Source organism: Temnothorax longispinosus, chromosome 2, assembly GCF_030848805.1.
Source record: "Temnothorax longispinosus isolate EJ_2023e chromosome 2, Tlon_JGU_v1, whole genome shotgun sequence".
Lineage (NCBI taxonomy): Eukaryota > Metazoa > Arthropoda > Insecta > Hymenoptera > Formicidae > Temnothorax > Temnothorax longispinosus.
Window position 1 is genome coordinate 16,640,148 of NC_092359.1, and position 19,306 is coordinate 16,659,453.

The 19,306-nt window shown below is 34.5% G+C and overlaps 1 protein-coding gene across 4 annotated transcripts in view; it reads right to left on the reverse strand.

The window, feature by feature from the left end:
* The window catches only part of Oamb (Octopamine receptor in mushroom bodies), a 160,447-nt gene extending 143,429 nt beyond the window's left edge, over positions 1-17,018 (reverse strand). For 3 of the 4 annotated variants that reach the window (XM_071771868.1, XM_071771865.1, XM_071771869.1), the window contains exon 1: positions 1,196-2,461. The gene's annotated coding sequence lies outside the window, so the exon portion shown is untranslated. Of the gene's footprint in view, positions 1-1,195; positions 2,462-13,981; positions 14,032-16,822 lie in introns of those variants that run through there. The other variant, XM_071771867.1, reaches the window with a different exon arrangement.
* Between the last annotated feature and the right edge of the window lie 2,288 nt (positions 17,019-19,306).

Sequence of the window (19,306 nt, forward strand, 5' to 3'; positions counted from 1 at the left end):
TCGTGAAAAGCAAATAAGAAGTAGAATTAATATTAGTGTAAAATTCACTTTTAAAGTAGCAATTAACGATACAGCGCGATTAACATAAGGTGTTTCGATATTCATTCGCAACTTTATTTTTATTAAATGATATATGACTAGACCGGTTTTCTGTATAATATTACTCAATTATGTCAGATGTCTCCAAATGTATGATTGCTACTCCGCGAAATTTTCTCAACAATTTTAAATAGCCTTAACTTTTTGTTAACAAAACTTCAAAAGAAGGCAATTGTTACGACTTCTTGAAGCTTAATTATTCTTTACTCATTAGATCTTTTTGTAATTTGATTTGCTTGTTCAATGAGTAATTTAATTAGTAAGGCTAGTGAGTTAAGTTACGCCGCTCAAGTTCCGGAAATCAATACGACGTATTGCCGCAAACGGTACTCCGCCAATGTCGCGTAATTCATTCGATTATGCCGTCAATAAAGGGGCCAATCAACTCAGGGAGAGACTCTATAAACGTCCAACAATCACTTCCCGAGCGGCTTAGTCTTAATAATTACTTGCTGTTTTGCGTTTACTAAGTTTGAATATATCTATTTTGCAACAATCTTTTCAAAGAGAAAAATTACTTCTTCCTTTTGCCCTTAACAAATAAATAAAATATTCACGTTCAATAAAATTGAGATACAATGAAGGAAAAATGTATATTAAGAAGCAAGTAGAAGTTTTTCTCCAATTTAATACGGAAGTAAGTATGCTTATTAGTCTTTATTCGGAGCCCTTACTTATCATAATCTTTTCATTGCTACTATTAAAAATAGCTGAATAATTCAAGCAAAAATTTCGTAATAAATGAAATTTTCTTGTTACAATTTACAGACAGTATTGTCTAAATGTTGCAAGCGTTACTGCAAAAGGCAAAAGATATAGAATTTCAGACGATATTACAACGATTTCAAGTTATAGAAGGAACGTCTCAATTCATAATCAGAATTCTTTCCACGAAAACACTTAAAAATCCCACGACATTATATTGCCCCCGACGAAGACACGGCTCGGCCCTTCTGAAGCAACTGGGCCAACCCTTTCATTCCGTGCGCTCTTGAGAAAGTAATTTCCCGTTACAGCGTTTCCCTTTCAGATGCAGCCGCATATTACTCGAAAGCGCACTCTAACGAAACCGACCCCAAACGAAATTCGAACTTACCATTCGGCGAGATGACACTAGACCGACGTCGCAGTTAATTAGCGCACCTTCTTCCGGCCCAGGGGTGCATCCCGTCGCGAGTCTCTCGAGGGCTAATAATTGCCGGGAAGAGCCGTCACCGTTTATTTCCCGTTTCGTCAATAACGTCGTCAAATCAAGTTCCTCGCGAGACGATCACTGCGTTTATAATGTTCAATTAAATTTTTTTTACACCTGTATCGGCTTCGGAATTTTTGAGAGCGCCGGATCGTCGATGAAGATCGTCGATCTCGAGAAACCACGAACGGCGTCCACGCGATATCGCGAGCGGTCGTTGTTGTCGAACAAATCGACGTCGCGATACTGTTGTTTCTCCGCTCTGTAACTCTGCCCCTTTCGGAATTGGTGAGGCTTTCAGCTCCGGTTACAGCGTCCGAACGGTGTGCCTTCGTGGAAATCCAACGCGAACGCTCGATCGAGCCGTCCACGCCGCGCCGGTTATTCGATCCGACGCGACGGCCGCGGTCGCGAAGATCGACCGTATCGATCACCGTCTTCTTCCGCGCGCCAGCCTCTGTCCACCGTCGACGCGAACGGCGAGTAGCGCACTACGCGAACTGCGTTAATGCGCTCGAGATAAACGACGCGTTTATTGCGCGCATCCAGTGCAGTACACAGGTCAGTCGTAAGCCCTCGGTTTATCGCTAGCGGAGTTGCGATAAGCGGACGCGTCGCGGGAAGAATAAAGAACGTGGAATAAAGAGATCGGGGACAATGCGGCGGACGCGAATCACGGTCATAAGCGCGCGAATGCGATTGCCAATGCTTTTTCCTCTTTCACTCTTTCGGTGAAAAACTTTCGGTCTCGTTCAGTGCAACGAAGAACCCGCGATTGGCGCGTCGCGTCGCGCGCTCTCGATCTCGATCGCGGATCTTCTCGATCACGCAAAAATATCAATGATTTGCGAGTTAATTATTTGCGAAGAGAAGCGTTCGCTCGGCGGCTGTCAAATCACACGTGGTTGCGGCACGTTAAACCGGAAATCACTGTCTTCTGTTTCGGGAATCGTCTCTTTGAAACTCAAGGATCTATCGTCAAAGATCGCGCGTTGTCATCATTGTCGAGGAACCGCGTCAGGCGAAACGTTGCCAGACGATAGTCCCGAAAATTTACATCCGCGGCGAAAATTTGCGCGTTCCTGCCGGACTCGATCGTTTTATCGTCGTGGGAAACGAAAAGCGATGAACGAAACGGCGCCGACGACAACATATCCGTTCGCAGCGACGGCCGACGTCGGACTGCCACCGGCCGCCACTATCAAGGGGTCTTATCGACGGCAGGATAGGTCGTGTTCTGTACGCGGCACCTCCGGACATTCCCATTGACGGAATTATTGTCAATGAACATCTCGGCGATGATAAATCGCAGGTTTTGCTATGATAGGATTGCCGTCGGCGGGAGCTCATCACTCGATGTTTGATTATAAGTGAACTTTCACGTTTTTTCATTTATATCTGTCGGGCATAGCCTTGTTTTTACCCTGGTTTGATATAAGACAGTTTAATAAATTGTGACAAATAAGATTTCATGAAACCTCGACTGACATGTATAAAGAAAGAAAAATACATCGCAGCGTTCTCTTAAACTTTTACTTCTTACAGAAATAAAATTAATATAGAACTGCCAATATAATTAATTTCTTCTAGATTAATTATTGGTAGTTCTATATTAATATATATAACTTTAAAATTGCAACAAAAGCTACTGAAAATTTCAGAAAATGCATCGTTATAAGTAGTTTTTCAAAAAATTACAAATGACTCACTTTACTTTGTAATTCTAGTGTCAAGAATGTATTGAGATCACAATGTACTTTATAGCAAGTTTATTTAATTAATACAATTTTAATTAAATACATTCATTTTTTAATACCAAAAGTATCCGTCTAAATAAAAAATAAATAAGTGTAACATTTTATATAAATTGTTATCTTTAAAGATACCTATAGAAATATCGTGTTCTAAAAATGCAAAATAAATGAGTCGAATAACTCATATAATTGTAATATGATTGTAATATAATGGTGATGTCCGATTTATCTCCATCGCGGTAGGAAAAAAAAATAGAAGAATTGGGAGAGGAACGGGAAAAATCCATTTTTGAAAATTTAATCTGCCATTCATTTAACAGCGGAAGCCAATGGCGACTCCTCATTGTCAGTGTAGAAAAAGAATTGACGTACATACGTTTGCGCACGTTATTCGATCGAACGATTAAACAGTCTGTTATTGACGTAAGTAACACGCGGAAAAGCCGAGCGAAACATTATCCAAAGACAACACGACAACTTCGTCAACATGATATTTCGTCAACATATAATTTAATATCGTCAAACACAATTTTGTTATTCCGTCGCATATAGTCGTGCTCTAACTTCCTTAAAGCGAATGCGGAGACAACTCGTGAGACAACTGTCCAATCCAAGGAGACAGAAATTTATTAAAACAAAAAATAGAAGGTGCTCGGGTCATAAGGCATTTCATTTAAAAGGATAATTGCACAATGCTTCTACTTCTATGATATTATCTTCTTATTCTGTTTCTCTCTCTCTCTCTCTCTCTCTCTCTCTCTCTCTCTCTCGATCTTTTTTCTAGTTCATCGATTTGCAATTAAATACATATGTCGTAAGTCCAGCTATACACTGATATCTGTAGGCGCATTGTCGCTGCTCTAAAAAACGTATAGTGCGGGTAAAAAAGAGAGAGGGAGAAAAAACTGGATAAAACAAAAGACAGAAAAACGTGTTTACGTTGTAAATTAAAAGTAGAATATGGAAATGCAAAACCGCAGTAAGAGAAGCTATCCGGTAGTGAAGGATCCAAGTTCGATACGTGTACGCTTATTGTAAAAATGCGAAAAATGTCGTTAAGCTAAGCTTCGAGAGTGCAAATACGTAGTCAAACTTTACACTTGAGTAACTTTCAAGAGCTTGTCTATTTTAATAAAAATTTAATTTGAAGTTTACGCAGCGCTACCTAGTTAGCAAAATGTTTTATCTTGTAAATTTAAAAGTTACGCAAAAGTGCGACGTTCAAGAAAATTTTCACCGCTAAAAAATCGCCTTAGAAATTTTATCGGAGAATATTCACACGCGAACGTCACGCTCAAGCGTGCGTAAAATATAAACATAGACTATCTATATTATATGCGCTATCATAATAATGTTATTTATATTTTATAAATTTGATAATATTAGATTCTTTTGTAAATAATAAAAGAAAGAATTTTATAATATTAAATTTATGTTACTTAGCAACAGTTTTAAAATACAACTTGTATCTAATATACTACTTTTAATTACTCATGCTATTTAATTTTTAATTACACCGGTATTAGATTATTGATATGGTATCGACTAAGTTGTAAATTATAAATGCAAAAACTTAACGAGTCTAATAAAATAGCATATTCATTGTTAAATATTTAACCTTTACGATCAAAACATATTGCTACGCTACACGATATGTTGAAGTAGCACAAGTGCATGAATCAATGACCATTGACATTTCTGACTAATTAATTATCGGACGTACCGCAATCGTTAATTACTACTGATGCTTTTGTATCTCCGTTAAATGTAATGTACACTGAAAAAAGGTTTTGAACCAAGGCTTGGTGAAATAGCTTCAATTAAAGGGTTTAGTGATTATAACAAAATATTTTGTTAATGTTAATCAAATTTGTTAACATTAACCAAAATTGTTAAAATTAACCAAATTATTTCGTCGCAATCACTAAACCGTTTAGTTGAAGCTATTTCACCAAGCCTTGGTTATTATAACTAAAACCTTTTTTCAATGTATTTAAATTGATCTTCATCGTAAATGCAGTTTTGATAAGTGTCAATAGACAATAAAAATGCATAAAAATTAATTAAATTCCCCGTCCTGAGGAAATTCACTCTCAATGATAATTACGAAAATCCGTGATTTCTACTAAGCATAAAACATGTAAGCCGTTAATTAAATCTTGAAACTGTTGTTAAGATAGATTAGCACATAATTCTTAATCTAAGCATTATTAATATAAATATCTTATACTAATAACTAATTTGTAAATCCAAACTTTTGTCACGTGTCATATAATCTGAATTATCTAGATACAGAAACTCGGTAATGTTCTACGCCGCGCTTATTTATCTTACATTTGCAAAATATCGTAAATGATACCTACTATCATCGATACTATCGTAACGTGTTATCGAGACGCTACTATATGAAACAAGTAAGACATCGCCGGCTTAAATAAAGCAACGTGACGTGATAATGATTAATTGCGCGGTATGTTATTTTTGTAGTTAACCAAATTTACGTTTCGACCGACAGCAACTACCACGGCGGAATTGATCGCTACAGTTTAACAAACAGGATTATCCTGAAACGCAAGGAGAAGCCGGGGTGCTTCCTTGATTCACAGCGCCATTATTTCGGCTTACGGTGACTTGCTTCGAACGAACCGCAATGAAACCCTGTACATGTCCTGGACAGGTCGACATCGCTCTCGCGTTATAGGTCATAGGTCGCGTGGTATTGAAAACGGTACGTTTCGATGCGCATAAAGCGAAATCGATTTAAAAATCGGGCGTATCAGGAAATTGGTCTTTTATATGTACTATCGGCAGTATGCATCATAACGTCAACGTGGATCATTATTAATCCTGAACAATGTAAAACGGAATTTAATAAAAATGCCTGCTAATCTACTATAAAGAGCGCTATCGCGTAAATTTTTCCTTTCATTCGCGAAATCTAATAAAAATAAACTCCATCTCTATTCATGTTAAACTTTTATTTTATCTCGATGCTATTGTTTGTTTAACTATAAATTTATTATTACGAATATATAGAGACTTTAAATTTATAAAAATCGGATATTTTGTATTATCTAAAATCAAAGGCAAGAGTATGCATGTGCATGGAAACGCGAACAAATTCCCTTACACGAACGGAATATTTAATTAGAGGATGTAATGAGATAAAACTACTAATTGTTATGACAAAAAAACGGAGAGTCGAGAGTGGAAATAATTAATAATAATCCCCGTCTCGTTCCTCGGATGTAATTTTCGCGTGATAATTAACGCTATTAGTCATATTGTTTCATTGTTTAAAAAATTCATTCCGTTTGTAGTATATACCGTCGGAAACAATAGGTTTATCCAGGCTTAAAAAAACTACATGGCACAAGAGCGATACGTGCGTAAGTGCGTGGTAATATTGATTTTTACTGACTTTTGCGACGAACCTTTCAACGTACACATACACATACACAAGTTCGCGCAGTTTGCGCAAATTGTTCGGTTTTAAACAAAAGAGAATATATATGATATATCCATGCAATGTTCGCACTATTCAACATCGCCGATGCGAATTTTGAGACAACAATTTTTCGACCTAGAATTATCTAACTTATATGTGTGCATGAGTGATATCGTTTTGAAAGTGTTTATTAATCGCTTTTCGTTTCCATGTAGAAAAAAATTTATTATATTTTCTAATTGACGTAAAACTCACATTCTTTCAATTTTGAATATTTTTTTGTTTAGAATATTTTTTCTTTTTTTTTTCTTTTAGTGACAACACCATTTCAAAATCAATTAGCAAAGAATATGTAACGCACAATTTTTAAATGGTTCTTACAAATAATTATAAATAGTTAATTGAAATAAACTGTTAGTTAGATGTAAATGCTTAATCCTTATGTGAATACATAAAAGAAACTAAAATTTTACCATGTTCTAGTCATCACATTAGAGGGTTGCAACTTTGTGAGAACTCCTAAATCGATAAATATATTATTTTAGCATTATTTTTAGGCAAATTGATCCAACAGGGAAGACGGAAGGGCCAAAAGTTGTTTAACACCTTAATTACCCGAGTACCGGTTATCTCGTCACATAAGGGTTAAAAACAATATACGTGGATCGATAAAATTATCTGACACAGAATCTTTCCTGTGGTACGTGACGAATATAAACTTAATATCCGTCAATTTTATGCGAAGTCATGCCTATCTCCTCGACATTATCTCGTGATAGAGACACGTGTATGATAAAATTGTAAAATTTTATGGAGTCAATACGCACGTACTAAAGACATCACAAAATAATACACGCAGGTGTATTCCTTTGCGCGCACTCTTTTTCTTTTCCCATGTACTTCCGTTTACCTTTTTGACGTTCTTGCAAAGTAACATCGAAAGTTACATCGTTTCCCCTCGTTTTCCATACGAATGAGCTGCTCATCGTATAGTTTTGACCAATTTTACGATCGGTTGAATTCAACTTATTATATTTATCTTTTCGCATTTCAAATGTACTCTCTTATCTCGCGCGTGGAAACGTTTTGATTCCAATTAGTTCAATCTTTTTAAATTATGTTGATATATTATATAAAAAATTAATATATATATAGGTATATATAGTTTTTATATATTTGTATATATTTAATAGTTTTATTTTCGTACATTTTGTACATCTTATAACGTAAAAAGTTTTATTAAAAAATTTTTATTAATCAAAGTTTTACATATATGTACATATACAGTAAAATGAAAAATTCCTATATCTTATGTAAAGTTAATATAAAAAAATAATAATAATCTTATTTCACCATTTCTTTCAAAAGAAATGTTCTTTTTCTATATTACTTTAATTTAAAAATATTTATTTTTTTAATATTAAAATTACTAAAAATAAAAAAAGATAAGATGTCTAAAAAACTGAAGATTTTCAGTTATTCAAGAAAATAAAATTAATATCTCGACTATTCCAGCGTAAGTTTAGATGCCTTTACTTTGATACAAACTGATCGCTATTATAGCTTAATTACAATTAGTATCGACTGTACGACTCTTTCCCTCGTTTTCCCGGCTTCGCGTGGAATTACTTTACGGCCAATGTTGCAAACACTTTGCACGACAATTGTAGAGAACGCGCGTTTCTCACTTCGAATTCCTCGATTTTTCCTTGTCGGCCTTACTATAGCGCGGCGACCGTATCGAATGCTGACGAACGATTCGAGCTTAACGCGGAGGACGATCAAACGCGGAGATAACTCCCTTATTTCTCTTTCGCATTCGTTTCTTCGCGTTCGCCACGGAAAATGTCGCGTCGTGAATGAAAATTTCGCGGTCAATCGTAATAACGGTCTCTCACACCGATTAACGCGGTCTATTTCCATTTTTTTTTCGACTGAAATTGTATTCACGTCCAATTGACTCGCCGAAATTTTGTCTTCTCCCTGAGAAGTGAAAAGCAATAAATGAAAACTAAAGTTGAATATTCCAATTATTCACGCATCGTAAAAATAACTTTAAAACATTGATCCAGCGACAATTATACAGCATAAGAAGATTATCTGTGTAGAGTTTCTATAAATATTGTTTTAAAACCACCTACGGAACGCAGTTAAAAGATTTTAATTGTAGAAGTCATAACGTTATTCTGTAGCAGCTCTCTTATAACATGTAATACATAAAATATCTACCTCCGACATTGCTATGTGAATAAATGCTATTCACTGGATACGTAAGAGTATCTATTTTTGAAAGAATAATGTAGAGGAAAATTTTTAACATTTAATAACTTCAATACCGCTTTAGAATAATAAATAATCTGTTTTGTACTTGAAAGTAACCGATCCACGCCGACTAATGAAACCATACCGGTACAACGATTTTCCTCTTTTCCTCCGGTACGTTGGTAAACGATTGACGGCTCTCATTTTTCTTTGTGCTGGCCGCGAGCGAAAGCAAGTTCCTCACAAGAACATAAAAGTAAATTTCTCGTAGAAAGTTCGATTTATACGTCTATCGCACGTGCGCAAGATCAAAATTTGGAATTTTTCGCTCGTATTCTTATCGTCTCTGGTATGGAAAAACCGCAGATTTAAATACAGAAGTATTTTCTCTGTCAAACATTATTCATACTACTCTTAGAGGTATGCGTATATATTATTATCTGTCGTTGTATTGATATATAGTTAAAAGTACATATAATTTTTACTTATAAGCCGGTAATATTAACTAGCTACATAATGTGTAATACATTATGTAGCTAGTTAATATTACATCTGTGTCATCTATTTTAAAAGTACTGCAAATCTAGTTTTGAAACTGTTGCTAAAATCGATGTTCCGCAGCATTTGAAATCCGCGTCTCATTGAAATTTATGATGTTTAAAAATTGTACTTACATCAAGCGCTCGATCGAGATAAGCCGCTCGTTTATTTGCGGAGAAACTTAAACTAGACTGTTTAAATTATAATTCTTATTGTAATGAAACTTTCAAAGAATCTATAAATTTGTAAAAGATTTTAACAGAAACGTCGCATGACTTTTTTACATATTATCGTTTCTTACATGTCCTACCTATATATAGTATAAAATATATTTAGTCGAGATAAGTTACTTTTACGTGCAAAAAAGGATTATTTAATATCTTAAAGCTACATAGAAATGATTAAACGTTAAGAATTTGTTCTCCACATTACTTCTTTAAAAATACGAAAATATGTATTTTTACGCAGCATATGTATGTCAGTTAATTTGCAGTATAAAAAAAGGTACAAAGGTAAAATATAAAAGATGAAAATTAAAACGTAGGAAATATTCAGCAGTTGCCGTTCCTAAAGGCGTTCATAAAGACGTTTACAATCAGCAGCAAGTGAACATTATTGCTCTGCTCTATTAATTAACATTTCTAATTAAACAACCCGTGCTAGGAAGCAAAGTTGTGCTGCGAGGTACATTTCGTAAATTTACGCGCGCGTATGGCACTCATCTGTTTGCTGCAACGAAAACGATAGCATATTACGTAAACATGTAGTAGTACCTATGCAATATCACGCCCGAGGAACGGGCTTGGCAAATATTAAAGTCATCCAACATTAACTCGACTGTCGTCGGCCACGACGATATGCTCCTGAAGTGCGAATGCGACTGAATAACTTTGGCAATTAAAATCTTATTAGATCATTAAATGCTTACATCAATTATTCAATCTAATTAAACAATCAAACAAAAATGTATTTTATGACTGATGAATAACCATAATTCAATACCTTCTATAATATATTTATCACGCGTTAATCGAAATAACTTTGTTCTTATGTATTTGTAGATATTATACTTTATAAATTCGTTTTCGTGTATTTAATTTCTTATTTAAACCAGACAGCTCTTTTTCTATAATAAAACCTGTCAGAAATCTTTTTGATAGTAATATGAAATAACCAGGAACGCGCGCGCGTAAAGAAAAATGCGGTAATTAATTTAATTACTGCATTCAAAAAGGATTTGCGTGCCAGCAATAGAGGATCTGTATACTGCACAGTGAGTGATCTATGTAAAAGATTTTTATTTAATTACTTAAATTATTGTTTTGCACACGCAATACTCCACGGTACGCTTTGTCAGATTCGGGACAACGAAGTAAGGCATGGTAAAGTTCGTATGAGAAGACAGAACTTAATACGAAAGGCATTACGTAAGGATGTACGGAGACATTTGTATGGAATCGCGCAATTAGCTGTACGAATCCGTTTGTCAAGCCCTGGGAGCCGGCAGATGCGAGCGACTTTGAGTCAAAATGCTTCGTTAAAATGTTGCGCGTCGTCGCAGCTCAATATCGCTCGCTTTCCCGTAATTAATTTCGTCGCTTATTTACAGAGATTCTTATTACAATAATCATTCATTAAAAACTTGGTATCTCGTTGCAAAGACTGCTGCAGGCTGCGTTTTACGACTTTGACTACCATGCATATGTCACTCACATATCTGAATGATACGTGAAATTCTACAAGAGTCCCATCACCTATTTATGAGTGATAGTTTTATTTATTCAATTAAAAATGTTTCTATTAAATATTTAAGACACTAAAATATACATAAACATTATATTGAAACATTAAGAAAATAATAAAGTATTAAAATAATATACTAAATTTATTAAATATAAAATTATTTTTTAATTTTTTATTCTTCTGTTTATATTTGTTTCAATCACAAAAAGATCTATTATTTCAGTTTGTGAGAGACAAATTTTCTTACTCCATCTAAAATTATATTATTAAATTGTATAACAATATAAAAAATTAGAAATTTGCACTTGGCTTCCTCATAGAGGAAGTGATGCCTTAAAATGCTAATACGGCCCTCTGATTGGCTGATGACGCCTTAAGATTATACTTAAGACGATCTTGGATATAAGACCCGACTATAAATACCGGCCTTAAAGAATTATATATGAAATAGAAATATAGAAAAAACTGAAGAAGATAATAAAATTAAAAAATTTCAGTAAACCTTTTTTTAACAGAAATCGGTAACCCCTTTATTATTAACAATTTTTATTAATTCTATTATATTCTTCAGTCTTTTCTACCCCTATTTCATATATAATTCGTTAAGATTTGGTTGATCAGTTCTGGAGTTATAGAAATTTCAACAGCCATACATACATACATACACACACACCGACATTTTTTTTAATGCAATATTTCGACGTTTTAAAACACTCTGAACATATTGACATTAAAAACTGAAAAAACAATCTTTTCTTTGATTTCTTCTACCCCTATTTTATATATAATTCTTTTAAATTTGGTTGATTAGAGCCAACTTTATACGCAATCAAAGGTTCATATACGAATTTACGAAAACAAAGCTTCCTCTATGAGGAAGCAATAATGTATTATATAGGTTTTTATATTTATTTTTTTGGTATAGTTATTTTGTAATCTGACTATATTTTATACACATAGGGATGGTTAAAAATAACTCAAATTGAGTAAAATTTGACATTACGAATTTAACAGTGTATTCAAACATTCTGCTTTATTGTAAGTCTATTATCGTATGTTTTGTTAATATCCCAATGTCTTTTATCTTGACTCGAACTACCTCCATTAGAGCTTCTACGATTTTAATGATGCGTTTATCCGCAATCTAATCGATAACGTAACGGTCGAGAGGTCGTCGGAAAATGGTGTATTTATACTGACGATTAGACAAAATCGTGTAATGCGTTTCGCAAAGGGGGGCACGGCATGCGATATCATGTGAGGATACGTCGGTGATTATCAAGCACGGAGGATTACGTTTCGGTCCTTCGATAACCCAACAGCTGCCGGCTCGTATTTACTCGACAAATAAATGTCTCGGGAAGTCCCGCTCTTAAGCAGTTTGCTCTTCGCAAGGGAGGTAAATTCAGTAGCCGTCAGCGACAAAGTATTCTGTGGCTAATCCCGGTAAACAAGACTATACAGAACAAGATCTTGCTGTCTCGAAAGCTTAACTACTATGTGAAAATGATACAAGTACAGAGGGACGCACTTGCATCCCTCTGTATTTTCAAGATAAAACAACAAAGTTGAGAATATTGCCTTATTTAAAATCTCTCTAACTCATGCAAATTACATATATGTTTTATATGTATAAAATTAAATTTAAAAGGATTAAAGTTATATAATTCTTATGCTTTGTCGAATTAAGTATCTTATTGTGAAATTCTGAAATAACTTAATTATGTGTATTATGTGTAAAAAAAATCCTGTTTTGTCGTTTTACTAGATCTCACATTAAAATAATTTCTCATTTCAATCTGTTTTAAGTAAATATGAAATTATCAATAAATGTGGACAGGCTATAAAAAAAAATTAGTACAAAATTACATTACAAGAATAAATACAAATATAATAATCATTAGCGCGTTTCTCTTGTTACATATGTATAAATCATGTAACTGCAAAATATTGCGATTAATATTGTGACTGCAAAATATTTTCCGTTCATTTTTTTATTTATGCTTGTTACGTATTCATGTTAAAAGTACGAATGTTGAAAAAAATGTTAAAAAAGTCTGAATATTGCAACAGTTTATACTATGTTTGATCTTTGAAGGAAATAGGAAAGCCAAACGCAGACTTTGATTGCTACATAATATTGCTATTTCTATAAAAGATATTTGGAAAAAGAGAGGAAAATAAGAAATATATCTAAACATTAACATTCGTTCCCTGTCGTATTTCCTTCATATCTGTCAATTTACATTTATTTCACGTAAATGTACACAACAAAAACATTTTCTTCTGATCTTCATCATCTGTAAGATATGAATTCCATGAAGGGAATAAAACCAAATACAAATTTTATATTCTGAAAAAATGTTAATATTTTATTTGTCTTAATCTTATGATGCTTTTTTCTGTCCTTTCGACTTTATTCTTCATTATTTTTATATAGACAAGTCAACTTAAAAAGTTAACGAATTATAATATACATAAAATTGCTCAAATAATATCATTAATATATCGTACTCTCATGGTATTCTCTGGATTTATTTAGAAATCTTATTTAGAGTGTGTTTAAAAGATAACAAGTGTAAAGAACAATAATATCGTTATAAAATTTTATTTAGTTTTACAACGATAATTTTTCTTTCGCGAAAATTTTTCTAGCATTATTAATCTTTCTGTCATTATTTTTTATCGAGCTCGATCCAAGTGCGAAATATTTAACAGAAAACTCCTTCTGTGTTATGTTTTTTGCTTATACCTTATCTTATGCGCTTTAAGCGTCTGGCATCCATAATTACACCAACCAATAATTGCACAAGTATACTAGTCTAATCTAGCCCATCCATTTTAAGGCAATGGATCTATGGAGACGCGGATGTTACATTTATCTCTACTATTTTCTTCCTCGCAGATCCATTACCTCACATTAAAAAATAATTCAGCACTCACCGATACGATGCGCAGCAGCGGAGTAATATATGAAACGTTGTAATATTGATCTGTAAAATACATACTAGTTTAGAAGTTATCCAAGTTATATATCGGTTAATTAATATATCGGAAAAATAGTTCTTACGCGCATTTAATTTACTATTTACAGTTTCTATTTGAGGAAAAGTCTTGAAATTATATAATTTGTTTTATTAAATATCTATTACTTTAATATATATGTACATATATTTATATTCACACGTTTAAAAAATAATTTTTTTTATGAATGCTTTATTAAATGCCAATTTAAACGTATTAATATATTTATATCCACATATTTAATAATAATAATATCTTTATTGTAATGTATAACATTTCTGAAAACTATAAGAAGATCAAGATAGATAAAAATGTAAGAGTCAAAAAAGTATACATGCAAAAGATGAGGCACCATAATATTGCTGTGAAACCTGCCAGTAACAGATAATGAGAAAGTTAGTGCATTATAAACGTACTATAAACGTACGAAACGACAACGCCCAATCACATAATCGCACACGACACACACACACACACACACACACACACACACACACACACACACACACACACACACACACACACACACACACACACAAATCATCCGTGTAATATCTTATTTAATTAAAGTATAACAAATCCGAAACTAGCCATCAGGTGAGATATAAAGCTGGCGATGAGGTGAAACGAGCCGCAGCAGTGCAAAATGAAGATATAGAGTGGAGAAAGAGATTATATGGAAGAAGACAATTATTGTAATATTTAATTACAATGTAGGAAAAAGCAGCACGAAACTTAGTAGTGTGATATCAGAAGAAAGGATAAAAGATTGAAATAATGGGTGTCAGGGGTATTAGAGGAATGGAACTCGGAATTGTGAAATGTAGAAGGAGCATTACGACGATGAAGAGAGAACACACAAGACAGCACAGGTAGAGTCAGACAAAACGTGAAAGTATTCTAAGCTATCCAGAGATTAGGTATAATAACAAAGAAGATATGTGGGTCATATTTACAGATACAGTAGGAGAAATGGAGCAGGCATGAATTTTGGATATGCTGGATACGATTCAACAATTGTTGGCTAAGTACTGGAACGTGTACAATGTCAGGATAGTTGTAAAGGATTATCCCTATGGACAAAATAAATTTGTCCATTGTCTTGAAAAATCGTACTCGCACTCGTGGGACGATCATAAGCAGGCGGATCTTCAAATTCTCTGCTTATATCCACTGAGAATCTGATGGATTTCACCGACCTCAAATAGAGGGGTGTGCTCGTGGCGAAAGATAACTATATAGTGACTAAGAGATATTGAGTTTTTGAGAGATAGTAAAAATGTGACGAAAAAGATAGAGAAGTCGCAAACAAGCAAAAAGCTCAAAGCGCAGAGAGACAGCGACGATATCAACGCGCTTGGTTATCGGGGAACGTATAAACCGAGGTCGATCAATTATGTATAGATAACAGAAGCGAGCCGTTATATAATGTACAAGGCGACGCCACCTCCGCGCGTGCTAGAGATATGGTCAGAGCGAAGTAGTGTGTAATTATTGATGGCGATTAATTTAGAGTCAACAATGTCGCTCAACCATGTCTCTCTGACAGCAAGGATGTTTAACCGATGATAGATCACGAGGTCCTTAATCAACGTGAAATGAGGTACAAGCGATCGGACATTAATGTGAGAAAAAAGAAAATTTGCCTCAGGGGTTGAGCAACAGCCTGAAATGTTCACTGCTGAAAATGACAAATTACTACTAAGATCAGCAGAAGTAGAGGAAAGATATATGATTATAAATGCAAATTATAGACAATAAAAAAAGTATCATATCAAGTTTATGAATTTGCCCATTGTTTCGAGAAATTGTACTTGCACTCGTGAGACGCACTCATAAGCAGGCAGATCTTCAAATTGTTTTATCCACTGAGAATTTGATAGATTTCACGGATCTCAAATAAAAGGGGTGAAATCCATCAGCTCGTGGTAAGATACTGCATGTCGGTGGATACTCGCTACTACCCGTCCCGAGAGGTGGCGATCGAATAAAAGCCGACGATTTTCAGTTGGGTTTGAATCCAGGCTTATTAGAAGATTAGAACAGCGCACATCTCTGCGCCACGATCGCTACATATTTAGATAGTAGCTATACTAGCTATTCAATGAAATAACAAGTAGATATTCAATTAAGTAATTTTATTTTATTAATATTTTATTAAATATCTACTTTAATATGCAAACTCATATTGACAAAGATACTTAAACAGATATATTTAACAAAATTATTTTGTTTTATTTATGTTTTATTATATATGTGTGTATATGATTAAATAAAAAAGTTTATACAAATATATTATACAATATATTTAAATAGATATTCGATAAAACATAAAACAATTATATAATTTCACAAATAACGCTTTTCTATAAGAAAAATCTTTTTTACAAAATTCAATAAATATTAAATAATAATAATATTAATAATGTTCAATAACCATCAAACGTTAACATTAATATTTAAAAAATTATATATATATATATAATTAATATTTTATTAAATAATTTACGTATCTTTTCATATATCGCATTATGCATTATACTCACTAGGACCGTGCAACGCAACGGTTGCTTCAACTAGTGAGTGCGTCTTATTCCGGAACGAACACATATTGTGTCAAAATTGCAGCAAGCGTTATTGCGTTGCACGGTCCTAGTGAGTAGTACCCGGTATAAAACTATCGGTGAAACGAGCGACGCGAGCGTCGTACGAGCGATTAGCACCGCGGCAGTCATAAATAACAAATAAATGATAGGTTACCCCACGGTTGCTCCGCCGTCGCCCGACGCCACCCAGGTCGGCTCCTCCTCTCGAGAATCCTTCGTTTTTCTACAGCTGCACTCACACTCGCACGCTAATTACCGAAATGTAAGGCTAATTGCGATCGTATTTCCCAATTAAACGCGTCGCGAGTCGAAATCGTTCCGCTCCATCTCGTCCCGGCGGCGTTCCGTTGGCGATTGAAAACTCCGAAAGCGATCGTCGGCAACTTTTCACTCCGATTTACCGCGCGACACGTACGACGCGAGTCAAGCGAGGTTAAGATGTCGAATAGAGGCAGCTAAAACTATGACGGATCGTCTGAAGATGGCGGGAGAAAATGATATAGAATTTAGTATTCAGCACAATATGATTTCCGATCGCATTACAATAACACACGTGTTATTTGTAACAAAGGACCGTAATCGCGACCACGACTTGTCGTTACTTGAGCTCGCAACTCACTTTGACGATCTGATGCGAACAAACTGCGGCGGTTCAATCCATGGAAAATTCGACTCGATGTACTCAAATTCTTTAGAATAGGGACCCCCTACGGCTCGAGAGCATCTGACTCCCGTAGTTTTATCCGGCCCACCAAAAAATTTTGACGTTATAAACATAAAAAAATTTTTAAATAAAGATATTTTATTCTTATATAATTTTTAAAAATAAAACTTATCTGGTCCCCTGGTTGTTATAAAAATTTTAATATAGCCCTCGAAAAAGATTGGAAACTATCTTACTTTAGAACGTTTATATTATATATTTAAGTTGAAATTTATTTATTAACAAAAGAATTGTTGGTCGCGAATATCGCGAAAGAAACTACAAAATTCTTCCCAGATAGCAAGCACTCGTCATTTTGACGTTAATTGACGTCAAAAGTCTGTCATTTTGACGTCTTTTGACGTCAATTGACGTCAAAATGACGAGTACTTGCTACCTGGGTTACTTCTTCTTGCTTGATGTCTGTCTATTTCGGATAAGAGGATCGTGCGAAATATCTGCTTCTAATAAAAAAGATAGCTGCCACCCTGGCACACCTGCGATCGATCGCACGGAATGACAATCGGTCGGTCGTCGCGGCTGCTGAACGCGAATAGTTGAATGATCGTTCGAGCATCGACGAGCTACGATCGCCCGATCCGTACAGTGTCGCGTCTCGAGGAGCAATGCGCCGGAAACTATTATACGTCGCGTCTGAGCGGCTCGAGTCTCGCTAACATAAACAAGGTGTGACCGCGTAAGTACAAACAATGCGCGAGCGCGGCCTAGAGGTTTTTTTCCCTTTTTTAATGGCTCCAGTGACGTCAGCGCTGCGTAGTCCCCACGAGCAAGTCTTTGACCTGCATATATATATAAGTCATATAATTCATATATTTATATTAATTCCTGTAACGTAATAGAACTATAATTGGAAGGTAGTTTATAGTTCCAGAATAAAAAAAAATGAGAAAAACTTGCAGAAACCCATAAGCATGATTAGTCACACGAACAAGAACCATCGATTTATCATCGCCGCGAAATATCTAAGAGCTTTTTAGCACACGGAAAAATGTAATAGCGAATTCGGTTGAATACACTTGTTCGCACTGGTGCACATTAAAACCGTTGTATACAAATCAATGTAAATATGTGCGTTTAATATAAATATATGTATATAAAACGGTTTAAACCGTAAAATTCTCAATATTTTTACAGCACTTTATTGTGCCGTTTGAAAAAATATGTATTTTATCATTCGAGATATTTGCATTTTACTTTACACTCCGATTAGATGAGGGCATAAAGGCTTTGATATGCACTTAATGCGTCCAGACGAATTCGCTATAAAATTAATCTTCAACGTTATGTAACTTTAAAGTCGACACGCATTCATATTAATATCTATATTTTTAAGTCTTATTTAATTTTTTCATCACAACTTAGCGTCTGGTAAGTATCTTATTTTAAGTTACAAACCATTTTTTATTATAAAAAATTAAAAAATCGCAAATTAATTGTTATTTTCATCCGAAGTTAGTGTTTCACGTTATATAATTTTTTTTAAATAAGAGAAAAATTGGGTTGAGAGAGTTAAATGATAAACGAACCAATCAATTCCAGCCGAGAATTTAAAAATGCTGATCTTACGTTTTCGGCAATACACGTAATTGGCTGATTAGTTTACTACTTAAATCTTACAGCTTATGTTCTTCCATGTACCACCGTTTTAATGCGCACTACAAACTAAATACTAATTGAATTTGTTATCCTTCAAACTAAAATCAATTATTAACCCTAGAGAGCACTTCTGGGGTAATACGTTACCCCACGCGAAATTCAAATTACGCCCCTGACTTAGGAAGGTTAGTTTTCATACCGAGACCCTAACCATAATTCAGTTTAGTCATCCGGCAGTCGACCTCCGTCATTCAGCGAGTGCGTTAGATCCGTGCAGCAGCTGAAAACCGATAAAGAAAATCGTTTGGGGTAACATAT